Source organism: Podarcis muralis, chromosome 6, assembly GCF_964188315.1.
Source record: "Podarcis muralis chromosome 6, rPodMur119.hap1.1, whole genome shotgun sequence".
Lineage (NCBI taxonomy): Eukaryota > Metazoa > Chordata > Lepidosauria > Squamata > Lacertidae > Podarcis > Podarcis muralis.
The window spans coordinates 35,682,851-35,698,742 of NC_135660.1; the positions used below are offsets into that span (position 1 = coordinate 35,682,851).

Consider the following 15,892-nt stretch of genomic DNA (forward strand, 5'->3'; position numbering starts at 1 on the left):
TTCATAAAGGATCTAGAGTTAGGGGTGAGCAGTTCCAGATTTGCTGGTGATACTAAACTGTTCAGGGTTGTTAAAAAGATTGTGAAGAGCTCCAAAAGGACTTGCTTAAACCGAGTGAATGGGTGCTAAAATGGCAAATGGAATTAAATGTAAACAAGGGTAAAGTGATGCATGTTGGGGGGGGGGATATGTACTTATGGGGATTTAAACTGGCAGTAAATGGTCAGTGCACCTCAAAAGGCATAGAGTTGCAAAAGGTTCATCAAAATCATCAAGGAGATAAAGCAGCTCCCCATTAGGAAAGGTTGCAGCAATTGAGACTGTCTAGTTTAGAAAAGTTTATAGGGTTATGCATGACATGGAGAAAGTGGATAGAGAGAGTTTCTTCCTCTTATGACATCCAGTGAAGCTGAATTTTGGAAGATTCAGAACAGATAAAAGAAAGTACTTCATGCAGCTCATGGTTGAACTGTGGAACACACACTCGCAAGAAGCAGTAATGATCACCAACTTGAAAGGCTTTAAAAGAGAATTGGGACAAATTCATGGAGTGTCAGGCCATCAGTGGTTACTAGTGACAATGGCTATGTTTTCCTCCCCAGTCATGCGGTAATGCTTCTGAATACCAGTTGCTGGAAATCACAGGAGGGGAAAGTGCGCTTAAGGGTTTGCCACAGTTAGAACTGGACTTGATGGGCCCTTGGACTGATCCAACAGGCTCTTGGGTTCACAAGAGAAGTTGAGAAGACACAGTTGATACATCTGAAGTTGAGAGAGACAGTTCTATTTAAAATGTTCGCATTCGGTGAAATACCAGCTTGCTAGATTCCAAGGTCCATTTATGTTCAGAATACAGTGGTACCTCAGGTTAAGTACTTAATTCGTTCCGGAAATCTGTACTTAACCTGAAACTGTTGTTAACCTGAAGTACCACTTTAGCTAATGGGGCCTCCTGCTGCTGCCGCACCACCGGAGCACGATTTCTGTTCTCATCCTGAAGCAAAGTTCTTAACCTGAAGCACTATTTCTGGGTTAGCGGAGTCTGTAACCTGAAGCATATGTAACCTGAAGCATATGTAACCTTGAGGTACCACTGTAGTGTGATCAGTATTTGCAGGGATGCCAACAGGAATTTGGGGGCCAACTATACCGTAAGTTGATTGGGCCCTCTGCTGCAGTATTTTATGTTGTATTTGTAGATAGATAGGTAGATAGATAGATAGATAGATAGATAGATAGATAGATAGATAGATAGATAGTTTATTACGGCCATAGGCCCATATTCAGTACATCATACAGTAAAGCAGGTATAACAAGATAAAAATTAATAAATTAAATTACGTTTAAATCAATTACATCTCAAACCGTAAGTTTCTAAATTCCATTAAAATAAGAACAATATAGCGCTTAAAATATCAAATTATCAATATAAATCAATATTATTTAGGCAAAATCAATAATCGTAGAGTAATCCATTTTTCCTTTTATAGGCTAATACTGTTATCAGAAATCTGGCAACAACCTACTCGGATCAGAATCTTGCAATAAATGTATTAGCTGTATTTCCAAGGAGTCACCTGAGATTTCCAATAATAAAGGGGACAAAAATCTGATCCGAGAAACTGAATGTAATGAACAACAGAATAGTATATGTTGTAAAGATTCTATAGATCTATTATCACATACACACACCGCTGAGATCCGACCATTGGAAAATGTATTATTCAAGACATTGGAAGGAAAGGCGTTAAATCTTGCCTTAATAAAGGCATATCTGTGGGCCGCTACAGACAAAGAAGTCAAATAAGATGGTATCTGCTGTGAGGGCACTATGCCAAAATTTAATGGTGAGCAAGTGCCACTACCCAAAATGGTGTTTTGTTGTAGGTCAATCTCCGCAAGTTTTTGAGTGAGGATTTTTTTTTGCTGTGGCTAGGTCCAATTCCAATAATTCTGATGGAGACAATCCATAGGTCACTACTTTAGAATGGATCTCTTTTGCCCCTAGGACGGGAAAATTATCTCTCCAGAGGCATTGGATCAAATACAGATTTGGGAGCCTATGCCTTAAGGACAACCAGTAACAAAGGCTGCGCCTCCAAAGAGTATTTTCTACAGATGTAGTTTTTAATTCTAAGCGAATAGCTGCGTTACTAACGCACTGAGGAAGTTTTAGCAGTCGTCTTAGAAACTGATTTTGGATTACCTCCAAGGGCAGTTGTATTTGTATGCTTTTTTGCAAGTGGTGGTAGAAGGCCCAACTCTGGCTACACAGTACAGTAAGGTGTCTGACAAGCAGAATGTATTATTTTTATCTGTAAGCTGCCATGAGTCCCTGTCAGAAGCTCCAGCTTCACCCATTGGCTAAAAATACTGAAAGGCAGGAAGCAAAGGTGCAATCAACAGCAGCAGAAAATACAATTGTGACATCAGGATATTGACATAAAATTTGGATAAGGATCTGGTCCACCGGCCAAATCAGATTCCCCATCCTGCCTTTACTGAAGTCAAGCCATCTCACTCTCTCGTTTTAACAGTAAATAAAGGTGGTAGCTTTCACTGGAGGTATCGAGGACAAACAAAATGGAAATTAATGGGAGCCTTTCTCAATTACCTTGCCTGGACCTGGGGATCTGCCTAAGCAGGCAGCCCATGAACATTAAAGGGTGCATGTTTTGTGATGCTTAAGACAAAGGAACACAAATTAAAAACAAGTTTTTCAGAGTGTTTAAACTGTAGCTGATATGACCAATATTTCTGATCCTGAAGGTGGTTCATTGATCAGTGTTCTTTTATATCTTCCTGCCTCAAAGATCTGTTCTTGTTCAAGCACCCTGACCAAGATTTATGAGGATTTATAATTTTTAGTATCTCATCTGAAAAGTGTTTAGTTTCTAATTTAATTTTTTTAATTATCAAAAGTTGGGGGGAAATTGGCAAAGCTGTGAATTTCAGTGAACTCCGATTGTACAGAATCTCATGACTAAATTAATAACTATAGAAAATAATTATAGGGCAATCCTGTATCTGCTTCCTGAAAAGTATGCCCCAGTATATGTCGTGGGGCTTAATCCCAAATAAGATACACTAAACTGCAGCCTGAATAAATTAAATATATGATATATAAGAAACAAAGGGTTTTTGCAAAAAACTTCAAAATTGATTTGTGAACTTTAGTTCAACAATTACATTATCACATACACGTTTATTACTTCTTCATAGATTGTTATATCAAACAGCAGAGAACGCTTAGCATTGCAGAAATGTTGATATCTAAAATAAACCACAGTAATAGCCCTGCAATTACCAACCATATATTGAATCAACAAAAGGGGTGAAAGTCTGCATTATGTTTTTAAACCTGGATTATTAGAGCAGAATATTAAACCTCACAGTTAAATGTTGGTAATCCTACCTACATTTTGTAGTATTGAATTTTCTTTCTTTCCATGACCCTTATACCAAATGAGCGAAAAGAGAATGTTTAGAGAGACTCCTTGCTTAAACATGTTTCTCTTTAGTTGATTAAAAATTTGTTTAGTTTAATCTAGCTACAGATGAGGTAACCTTTTAAGAATTTACCAGCCTTTAAGTAATGGAAAAACTCGCTCCAGGCTTTTCTTTAGAGCTTGAACAATAGTCACAGGGGGAAGCAATTTAGCAGTGGAATCTTTTTTTCCTGTTGTTGGGTAAATAATTGCTTATGGCCACAATCCTATACTCAACTGAGAGTATGGACTTGTCCACATTTGAGCATTTGGCTATTAAGCCAGTTTCCACCCCAGTAAAATGAGACAGGAGTTGTCCACACCAACAAATATTTGTGTATGAGAAGCAACTTCAGTCTTTTTCATTCATAAAAATAGGCATTCCCTTTTCTGTTTGTCTCTGCCTTCTAATTAGCTGATTATCTTATGCCAGTTAAGAACCAACAGAGGTTGCACTCAGTGGTGTGTGAACCTTGTTCTTTAAAAAAAAAATCCCAATTACTGTGCAAAAGCACCCTATCGTGCAACAGTAAATTTGCTTCTGGACTTTTCTGGTGTTGTAGAAATCTGAGGGATCAAAATAAATGTATGACTAAGCTCCTGGTGAAATGATCATGCTGTTGAAATGATTATGCATGACACCTAGGGAGTTTATGTTCATAGGAGGCCCCAACTCTTGTCACCTCCACTGGCATGTACATTTCCTGTTTGTGCAAGCAGAAAGTTTAGGAAATATACGTGCCACACAGCTATTCATAAGGGTACATTTGGTATGATGCCATCCAGCTAGAGTGATGAGAGATTAAGTGAATCTGGATTGCTGAGGTTTGCTGCTCTGCCCAGTATTTCTGCTTCAAGGAGCTCATTTTTCACACACTGACCAGTTTTCTCATTATCTCCTTAACCATGCCCTAATGCAATGTGGCAAGGAAGGGAGTGAACAAGGAGAGAACCTATTGAGGTATTGGTGCATTTCACATTCCAGCAGTAAGGTAAGTTCCCTCTCTGGAAATTTTGATATTTGTATGCTGAACAGTGTCCTATGTACAACCCAATGATGGGTAGCTGAACTCATTGGTAGCCTGTACTTTGAACAATGGATACAAATAATTCAGATTCAGCTGGAGGATCTGCCTTCCTCTCCAATCTGGTAATATATATATATTTGTTTAGCAGTACTAACTGCATTCAAGGTCACGTAAGCTTATGCTATCCGTTCTTAGTATTATTCTCATAACAGGACTCTCCTTCCCATACATTCTAATAAAACTCGCACAATTTTGTGCCAATTTAATATATTTGAACTTGGAGCCAGTGTGCTGTGTGCAGATAAGAATGTAAGCAGGACAAAACGAAGGCAAAATACAAGTGTTTTGAGATAAAACAATAAGAAAAAAAACAACTTGCATTGTATTTACTGCTTCAAGTTTGGGAGCCCAAGTAAAGTGATGAAGCAAATATTTGAATATATATAGCTAGCATGCAACAATTTGCTTTAAAATTGGAAGTTTCCACTTTGGATTTGTTCTCCCACAGCATGGTGCAAGCTCTGAATATGAACAGTGGATAAGAGTTGAAACAGCAGCAGCAGCAGCACAACTGGACCCTTTCTTCTGCTCCAGTTGAAACAAAACACATCTGTCCCATATTGAGCTCTACAGCCACAGCCAGCACTGTAGCTCTCCAACAGTTTAACTTCACCCCTCAAAGGCGCACTCCTCCATAATCTCCTGAGACAGCCGGATGCCAACTAATATAGATAATTTACACTGGTGCCAGAATTAAAATTTAGCTGTACACATGTACAGTATGTAGGACTTGGGAGGAAACTTCATTGAGCAGAGTGGGACTGAGTAAATATGAAATACTGTTTTATTCCTCTGGCATCATGCAATCAGGAATCATTCCCACAAGAGGGCGATACATCATTGCATTTTAAAAAGATTTGGTTTGCAACATCCGTCATTCACATGAGCAACATACCACACTTTGTTGGATGAGCGTCACAGAATAGACACAGGGACCTCACCTGTTCGCCAAAAAATCTCAAAGATTATAGACAGGGGCTCCGAAGTTGCATCCACAAGTTCCTTTAATACCCCTGGGTGCAATTCATCAGGCCCTAGAGACGTGAATTCATTTAAAGTAGCTAGCTGTTCCTTTTCCACCTCTTTCCCTATCTTGGCTGCAGCTTCCTTTTTGCATCATTTATTCTGTTATCACAAAGTTTTTTTCTCTGTTTTCTCCACGCAGAGAACCTACTACATACTTGCTTGTTCCTCCTCTTGCTCCTAACATAGCTGAACAACCTCTTGCAAGCCTGAGCTCATTGTGAGCTTTGGCTCACTTGACCTTCACTCTGCAACTGTTGGCTACTCATGTATACTCTTCCTTAGTGATTTCCTCTTTCTTACATTTATTATACATGCCATTCTTAAATCTCAGCTCTTTAGATGCATCCCACTTTTATTTATTGTTGAAATTGTCTACATTTGTGCCTTCAATATTTCATCTTTAAAAAACTCCCAACCATCTTGGACTTCCTTCTCTTTGATAATTTCTGGCCATGGGATCTCACCCAGTAGTTCCTTAAGCTTTTTGAAATCAACCTTCTTAAAGTCCAGAATGCATGTCTGACTACACTCAGTTTTCCTTTGCTTGTGTATCATGAAACACAAGAGGACACAATCACTTCCTCCCAAGGTTCCCAGTACTTCCACTTCATCAGTTCCTCCCTTTTGGTGAGGACCAGGTTCAAGACAGATGATCCCCTTGTTGTTTCTTCCACCTTCTGGGAAATGAAATTGTCAGAGATCTGCAGATGAAGGGCGGTGTACAAATAATAATAATAATAATAATAATAATAATAATAATAATAATAGAATTTGTTGGCCCTTACATTATTGGCAGAGTTTGAGTTCCAGCAGATATCAGGGTAGTTGAAATCTCCCATGACTACTATATTTCTCCTTTTTGAATGTTTGAAAGAGGACGAGATGGTTGGACAGTGTTCTCGAAGCTACCAGCATGAGTTTGACCAAACTGCCGGGAGGCAGTGGAAGACAGGAGTGGCTGGCGTGCTCTGGTCCACAGGGTCACGAAGAGTAGGACACGACTAAACGGCTAAACAACAACAACATCATTGAAGTCTTCAGTCTAGCTTGGAGGTCTATCTATAGCAGACACCCACAGTAAGGTCACTGCTGTTTTCCTCTCCTAAAAGTTTTACCCATTTACTGTCAATTTGCCTTCCATGCTCCAGGTCATGGATCTCTTCACAATATACACATCCTTTACATATAATGCTGCTGCTCCTCCCTTTCTGTTTGGTCTATTCCTTTTGAACAAGAGTTGTTTATACATTATTTGCTAGCTTTGTTTTGATCACTTGAGTGGGTCTTTCTGCCTTGTTTTCTTTGCTTCATATTCTGTAAGCTTATTCTTTAGGAAGTAACAAGGCGTTTGAACTTCAAAATTGATGAAAGAGAAGTTGCAGAACATGTATGCGTTTGAACATATATCTATGCTTAGTCTAGTATATTTGCAGAAGGACGTTTTTCTTATAAGAGCTAGCTAAAACAATAAACCTGTTTTATCACCAGTAAGTACAATTAAAATCAATTAGTTTGCAATAATACAGTAGTGTTATTTTATCAACAATATAACTAAATATGCTCCCAGTATTTAAAGGGTTAAAAATAAAATAATTATGTGCTGCTATAAAATACATATACTTTTTGAGGCACTGAATGAAAGTAGGTAGTGCTTGTTGGTATCTACACAATACAATTCAAAATAACTTCTTACATGAGCCCTGTTGCTAACTTGCACAGTAAAGGCTTAGAGGACAAGCTATATTTACAGTTAACTATAATATAATGTATGTATATGATACAGGGGGTGTTTCTATCTCTTACATCTTTAAAAAATAATTTTTTCCCTTCATTTCTTGTAGTCTTCCCAAACCCCTTCCCTTTACAGTGCTAGCTTCTTATTTATGCATTTGCTTAATTTTCTCATTGATGCTTTCAACGGGTCCCATCCTACTCTTTACAAGCTTGTGTAAAAATAGCCTTATTTTAGCCTTTGCTTTGGTCTAGTATGAAATAAGTTGCAAGGGATGTAATAATGGATTTGAGAGTCATTGTGACAAGTGTGGGGAACCTTTTTTGCGGGGCTGGCCAGCCTGTCTCCCTTTCTCTAGCCTCCCTATATAGTGGTACCTCGGGTTAAGTACTTAATTCGTTCCAGAGGTCCGTTCTTAACCTGAAACTGTTCTTAACCTGAAGCACCACTTTAGCTAATGGGGCCTCCTGCTGCCGCCGCACCACCGGAGCACGTTTTTTGTTCTCATCCTGAAGCAAAGTTCTTAACCCGAGGTACTATTTCTGGGTTAGCGGAGTCTCTAACCTGAAGCATATGTAACCTGATGCATACGTAACCCGAGGTACCACTGTACTTCCCCATGGTTCATCACCATTTAGTAATAGACACAGCTCTTCTCATTGTGGGAAGGTTGCTGGGCACCACTGCTGTAAGGGGCTTGGAACAGCTTCCAAAAGTGGTACCTACCCAGCCCATTCTCTGTTGCTAGCCCTTCCCTTGAGAAAGACTAGTGGGGGAGATATTGGGTGTTCATGGTGGAAGGTGACATCAATGGTGGCACCCAAGAGACAGAAAGGATAGAACCTTTTTAATGGAAGATGTGCCTGATTTAGGGACGGAATCAGCTAGCAAGGACTGTGTGGATGAGGAATGGGCAAGAAATAGATTTCAATGTTTGTTTTTATTAAAAGGCCAATGTGGGGGTGAGATATAGAAATATCTGAGGAGCAAGGGTACAGCCTGTGAGCTTCCCATCCCTGCTCCAAAGAATGAGAACTTGTTTTTAGAATAGACATATTTCTTGTTTTTCAAAACCAGTGGCTGCTGGTGCCCTGCAAAAATGTTAGTTATTCAAGCTTCAGTAATTTGACCTGCCCAGCTCTGCTTGTGCAAACTTCTCCCTGACTAATGGAACAACAAGTTTACAGAAGTTTCTACAAATTTTCCATTCATTTGAAAGCTCGTCTGAAATGGGGTAGCCTAAGCTAGTAAGACTGGCTGTGCCACTAGGGTGTGTAGGAGTTGGTTCATGCTACAAATCACTGATAGCCTTTTCCTCTATAAATTTGTCTAAGCCAAAGTGGATTGCCATTATTACATCTTGCAGTAGATAATTCCACTGGTTTTTTGGTTTTTTTAAAGAAAATACACTGTGCAGAAAAATCCTTCCTCTTGTCTGTCCTGAATCTCCCATTATTCAGCTTCATTGAATGATCCCAGGTTCTAATATTTCTCTTTATTTCTCTTTCAGGTCAAAGCAAACTGAAAAAGGACAGAAGACATCCCAACATCAAGCTAAGAGTACAGGCATCAAGCCCCTGCCTCACACAAGGAAGAGTGGCACTTCTTGATAAGCAAATTATTCAAATGCTGGCAGGCATTGCTCCACGGCATCTTCAGAACTACAGAGAACCACTGCAGGCACTGATGCTTCTTGTATACAGAGTGAACACTTGCCACTTTAGCCAATTGCACCTTTGCCACGGAAGGCTGTTGTGGTTAGTAGCACAGTTGTGTGGGTGCCATAGGTCCTCAGTTCATTCTCTGTGCCCTGTGTCAAAGAGTCCTCAAGTCATAGACAGACTGAGCAAATTTGGGCATAAATCTTTCCCTCTCATGCTAGACAGACAGACAGACAGACAGACAGAGACACACAAGGGTGTTGCTTTAAATACCACCACACCCTTCCTCAGTGTGGACCATGTGGTGGTGGACCATGTGGTGTGCAAAATTTAGACTTTTGTTCTTGGCCATTCATCAAGAACATAGAGCTGCTGTGATGGGGAGAGGAAGCTTTTACCACAAGTAGGACATCTGCACATGGGTCCTTAGAAAATGCTAAATTAGACATTTTGAGTGCAAGTAACATAAACCTCAGTAATTTTTGATTATACTCTTTTAAGTTCAGAAAACTACATTGGTTCATGTGGGCAGAAGGCCAAAGGGCAGTCTCTCTCAACAGCACAAATGACAGGGTGTTAGCACTTCTAAGGAATTCTGCTTCTCTCAAATGTTCATGTTCCTCCCTCACTTTCTAATGGTTGTTGTTGTCTTTCCACCCACTAATACAATTTAGATCCTAAACTTCAGTTTTAAAAGGAACAATACTAAACTCATGATACAAACTGAAGTAAAATTAAACTTGGCCCACTACATTATTGACCCACCAAGCTGAATACAGCTCATTAAATTTATGTACTGTGACCCACCAGGGGCCTGAAAAAGTATGCTACTGCAAAAACAGGGGACATTATCAAACCTGGCAGGCCACAGTACATATCAAATAGGCTGCATTTGGCTAGGTGTGTCCCAAGCTATGCAGGCCTGCCCTAGACAGTGACCTTGACACTTAAGAAGGTTTACTACATTAGCTGCTGTATCAGTCAGGAAATGCAGACACAAAGTCAGGCAAGAGAGTCTCATTTATTTGATGTGGGAGCAAGCACTTAAATTGATACTAGAATTATAATTCATTCTGGGCAAGGAAAATAATTAAAAATAAATGTCACCTTAGTCTTTTAATCACCTTGGTGTTTTAACATTCATTAGCAATGACACTGGGAGCTAAGGTGAGATTGTCTTACTCAGCAATTGGACAGAACAGAGCTTGCATGTTTTCCCTTACTCTATTGTACAGTAAGTTAAAGGTTTAGATAGTTTAGGGTTGTTGTTTTTTTAAAAAATGGAAGCTGTAATGATATATGGGTGAGTCTGGATTATCCCATCTGCTGCAACCACCAAACTCCTATGATCCTTGAATGAAAACGAATCACCGGATCTGGATGGAATCCACCTGAGCATTCTAAAAAGACTGAAGGATTAAAATGTCAATCTTCTAACAAAAATCTGTAACTCGCCCCAAAGCTTGGCATCCATGACAGAGAACTGAAAGCAATCTATGTGGCACCAGTGTTTAAAAGAGATTGGTTCTATGAAGTTACAGGCCCATTAGCTGAACATTTGTTAAAGATAAAATTATTGATCATACTTAATAGTAAAACTTGCTGTAGAATCAACATGGCATGGCTTCTACAAAGCTCTGCCTCACTATCCTTTTAGAGCTCTTTGAGAGTCTTCACAAGCATGTGGATAGGGGAAATTTGGTAAAAATTACATACTTGGACTTTCAAAAGGCTTTGACTAGAACTCTTGTCAAAAATTCATAATTCAAAAGGACTCCCTGTAACCGCTGAACAGCTGATCAGTAATTTCAGCAAGCCTTTTTGCAGTCCATCTGCAGATGCAGTTTGGATTCAAACCGTACCTGTAAATGGGCAAAGAAAGGCTCACTGACAGTGGATATAGTAGTAATGGTTCTATATAGATAGCTATAAGCAATCTCCTCTAAGTTTAGATACCACATGCTATAAATACCAGTTGTATGAGAACAAGAGCATTAGAGGGCTATTCATGTCCTGCTTGTGTGCTACCTGTAGGCATCTTGTTGGCCAGTGTGGGAAACAGGATGCTGTACTAGACAGGTCTTTCATTTGATTCAGCAGTCATTTTATGTCGTGTGTCAAAACTGGCAGCAGAAGACAAAACCGCTAAACAAAGCCATCTATTATTTTACAAGTTGTTCACTGTCTTTTTGGCACCCTAACCTAGTGATACACAGTATGGTGCATTCCAGATGCTGTGGACTATAACTTCCATTGGCCACATCTCCCACAGCCAAGTCAGGGAAGATAGATGTTATAGACTAAAATATATGGAGGACACCTGCCCTAAACATCTGATAGACGCCTGTAAAAGTGAACATCATGCATTGATTTATATAATCTTTTGGGTGCCTACTGGCTAATTAACAATTAAAATAAGATACACTTGTAAGAATAATTTGAATTGCAAACTTATTTGGTCTGGACTTATTGTGTTCTTAATCATACATAATACATGTGAAAGATGGCAATCTTGCCATCATATCTGAAGTGTATTGATAGAACCTGATTGTTTCCATTTGTATATGTAACTATGGGTCACCAAGTTTTTTCTCTGATTTAAAAAAGAGCTCAGCTTTTAATGGAATTTTGTATATTAAGTGTTTGGATAAAATTCTCATCATTGTACCTCTTCAGAAAAGGAACAAATATAGTACAATACACACTTGTTTCATTAGATCTGGGATTTCTGTCCCTTCTTCCCCAACACACATTGAGCAACACTCTTCAAAACATGATAATAACTCTTTAGCACTATCAGGAACATATAGAGCAAGCTTTAAATAAATATATCAAGCCACCACCCTTGAAAAGTACATATTGCTTATGCAATAGGATTATGGAAATATGTTGTCAGAGACACTTAGGGGAAAGGGATAGTCATCCACAACAGGAAGAATGTTCCACATTATTTTGAATGATAAGTATTATTTTCCCTTGCTTATCAGTTAGGTATAGGTTGATGCATTACCTAGGATCAAACTACAAAGCTAGGCTCCTGTAAACTCACTTGTTCCACAAACTCCTCCTCTTAATCTTCCTCTACAACTAAATTGAAGGGCTGATCCATGCTGTCATTTGTCCCATGTCAAACACGTTTTTAATATGAAATAATTGCGCACAAAGGTCCTTGCATTTTCCACTTACAGGAGCATTATACCCCTGTAAATACTCAGAAAGAAAACTGGGTATAAGGATCATCATACCCTGCTTGATCTAATCAAGGAAGGCAATTATTTCCGATGACGTTCACGGTTTTAATTTAAAGCGGTTTTTGTATTCCTCCCGCAAGTTGCGTGTAAAACTCTACTGACTCTATATAAAACTGCCAATGCTTTTCAACTTCTCTTCGGCTTTGAGTGCGCAGTTGTGAAAGACAAAAGCGCAACTTCACATACGTTTGCTGTCTCAAGTTTTTGAACGTATGGGTGGGCCACGCATTACAACAAACACGTTTGAATTTTAGTTCTGTTTTGTTTTGCATCAGCTGCGAAGAGAGGCGTAGTATCTGATTTATTTTTTTTAGTTTAGTTTAGTTTAGTTTAGTTTTACTCCACACCCCATTCTCTCTCCCCCCCCAAAACATCCCCAAGAGCTTCAGGCATCTGGGGAGTGGCTGCCGTGACTTTCCCTTACACGTAAAGAAGCTTGACAGGAAAATCTCGTCGCTTTCGCCGGTTCAACCCGATCCAGCTTCGCACTGACGAGCGAGGTGTGGTTGCGGAGACAGAAATGGCAGTTGGGCCGGAGAAGGGCTCCCGTGGGGTCGAGCGCGGAGGCGGTTATGGGGCAGTCAGGAGAGAGGTCCTTCGCTTGGCCCCATTACTCCTCAGTGCCCTTATTATGGTGGCGCCTGTGGCAGTTTAATAGCCTCCGGTAAAGGCTGTTAACTCCGTCGCCGCGCCTCGCTCGCTTTTCTTCCATCGAGCCACCCGTAGCCGGGAGTGAAGAGCCCCGCCCAGTAAGCAGGTCCCGCCCACCGCCGAGGCTGCTGACTCGGGGCTCGCGGAAGAGAGCCGTTGGAGCCCTGCCTGAGGAACTCCGCGGCAGCCAATGAGAGAGGCGCTTCTGGCGCGAGGGGGTGGCGGCGATGGCGCCGGCCTCCTGAGGGGTGGATGGGGGGGGGGGAGGAGGGAAGCCGAGGAGGCGCGCGAGAGCGGGGAAGTGGGCGCGCAGCTGAGGCGGCTGCGTCTCGCGGTGCGGTCGTCGACTGAGATGTCGGTCTGAGGTGAGAGCGGGGCTGCGGGGAAGGGAGGAAAAGAAGCGAGCTAGGGAAGGGCGCATTCCTCGCCCGGGAGCCGTCGAAGTCGGGGCTGGGCGCCTCCTACCCTCCCTCGGAGTTGCTTGGAGTGGGGGGGGGCGCTACCTCAGCAGCCCCCTTTCCCCGCTTCGGTTTGCCGCCGCGCCGCCAGCCTCTCTCGGCGGCTTCGTGGCCCGAGGGGACTCGGAAGCTGCGGGGTAGGGGGAGGTCAGTCCGTCGGGGGCGGGAGGGGCGTGAATTCAGCGGCAGAAAACACGACCTTTGCTCGGGAGAGAAACACGGCCGCGTCCCTCATCCCCCGCGGGGCGCGGCAGGGCAGGACGAGCAGCGCGGAGTCCCTTTCCGAGAGGCGTTGAAGGAACGGTTTTCGGCGGTTGCCTCGCCCGACTCAAACCTGGTGTGTTACAAGTGGGCTGTGCAATTCTGAGATATGCGGGGGGGGGGCATCCTTAAGTGTGTTGTAGTTCTGCATGCTTTTAGAACTTCTTGTTGCCTTGCCGTCCCAGTTCGAGCTCTGTTCCTAAATATGACGCGGCTCTTTCCCTCGATCGCGTTTTTTAAACACCACCTGGCGCATGCTGCTCTCATTATGGTTGATTTGGTGCAAATAACGTCAGTTTTTCCAAGACGTTGGTTTCAAAGGGTATACTTGAGGGTTCCTCCCCCCCTCCACTTCTAGAAGGCTTGTAGAGTACTTATTTACACACTACTTTCAAAGGACGGTAATTAGGTGGCCATATGCTCACATAGTTGTTTCTAATTATTTATGCAACCCAGCCTTTGATAGCGTTTAGCTCTAATGAGGAGCCTACGTGCTTTATGCTTTGGAGTTTTGCAAAAAAAATAATGCTTGCAGACCCCACCCTACAGGCTTGGTACAAGCTTCCCCATGAAACCTCCTGGTACCTTACTGTGTGCGCCATTATTTATACTCCAGCTATGGCCAGTGTGCAGACACACAATGATACATACGTGTGCAATCATTATACTAACTAGATTCTCTACATGTGAATTTCAGAGTTAAGTCTTAGCTATATGGAGATGTCTTCCTGAAAATCTGCAGTATGTGAAACTTCCTGAAAGGATTGTTCAGGCTGCAGCTTCTCTGGCATCTAGTTTCACAGTGTGAAAATGGAATTAAAAGGAAAATATTACAAAAATAAATATCTAATAGTATAAGATGATAGGTGTACTGATCCAGTTCCTGTTTTGCTGCATTGATCTTGTTAATCAATATTCTGTTTGGATCAATACTCTGTATGGCTTGTAAGTGTCTCAAAATGGCCTGATACTTGGAAATCCCCTTTCTGCCAAGTTATTTTAGTCTAGAAAATTATATCTCTTGTAGACATTTAGTTATATTGTAGTAGACTTCATGCAGTTGATCCAAGGCCACCTCTGCCCCATTTCAGAGCCTATTGCCAGCTACTGCCAGCAGGAACACTGCCAACAGTAGAACTACACCCACAGAGCTTTCAGCAGGTGTGCCAGAAGCCTCTGTGGAGGAGGTTTCTCGCTGACTAGTGAAGCCCTTTGCTGGTAGGAAGGCATCTCTGTGCAGTTCTAACCCCCTCAAGGTTATGGATTGGGGAGTTAGTGTTGTTCCATCCATTGAGTGGGTTTGCTTTGCTTTTTAGCTGGAGTCTTTCATCATTTGTATAATTGGGACTTCAGTTAGGTAGCACAGCTGTGGTAAAGCTTATGTATGTCCAAATTTGCATTTGCAGCTGTATCAGCGGCACACATGGATTTTTCTTGTAGGCTTGGGGGAATAGTAGATTCTGTATACAGTATTTGTTACAGTATCCTTTGATAACTTTTTGTGTTTGATAATGTTTTGCAACAATTGTGTTTCCCCCCCTGAATGGAGGGTTTGAGGATTAATATTTTTCTTAACCCATTCTGGGCTTTCTGTTGTTGATAAAGAATGCATTTTCATTTACAATTGCTGTCTTGTCACATACAGTATTTCTGATACAATGTCTGAAGAGTTATCTTCCATCTAGGGTACTCCTCTTGTGCTGCTGCTTATCCCCAAGTCTCATGCAAGGCAGGCACAAAAAGGTTTATATCAGTTACTGCTGAGGCTTGGGCAGCAACAGTTAACACTTAACTTTTCTGAGGATGGAAATTTACAAGCATACCATGCTATTTATATCTAACAGTTTATTTTAGCTAAAGTACTTTGATTCTATTCTAGCTATTGATTTGGAATGTTGTATTAGCCTGTTCTTTCTTAGGAGGTTTAGGGCAGGTAGTAGTTAAATACACATACTAAAAATACATTTGTTTGAAAAAGAGACACTAAAGCTCACCCATCACAACTCCATTTGCAATCCCCTTGTCCAAATAAATAAATGTGTCTGTTGTTTCCAGAAGATAGACCTGGACTTAATGGATTACATCCAAAGAAGCCTGCCTGATTGTGCAATAGGATTTTCCTACTTCTCCACACACATCCTGTAGACCCCTGCCCCCACCTGCTCTAGAGTGTTCCCAGAAGATATACCTGAACTTAATGGGTAGTCCCCAGCTCAGCCCCAAAATCTGCTCTAGGGGGGTTTATTAACTGGAACAGATTTGGGGGGCTCTTGGGA

At 41.3% G+C, this 15,892-nt stretch overlaps 1 protein-coding gene across 5 annotated transcripts in view; it reads left to right on the forward strand.

Annotated features, from left to right (window-relative positions):
- The first annotated feature begins 13,112 nt into the window (after window positions 1-13,112).
- FARP2 (FERM, ARH/RhoGEF and pleckstrin domain protein 2) overlaps window positions 13,113-15,892 on the forward strand; it is a 64,500-nt gene continuing 61,720 nt past the window's right edge. For 2 of the 5 annotated variants that reach the window (XR_013393160.1, XM_028730967.2), the window contains exon 1: window positions 13,114-13,262. The gene's annotated coding sequence lies outside the window, so the exon portion shown is untranslated. Of the gene's footprint in view, window positions 13,263-13,546; window positions 13,693-15,892 lie in introns of those variants that run through there. The other 3 variants (XM_077929968.1, XM_077929967.1, XM_077929966.1) reach the window with 3 other exon arrangements.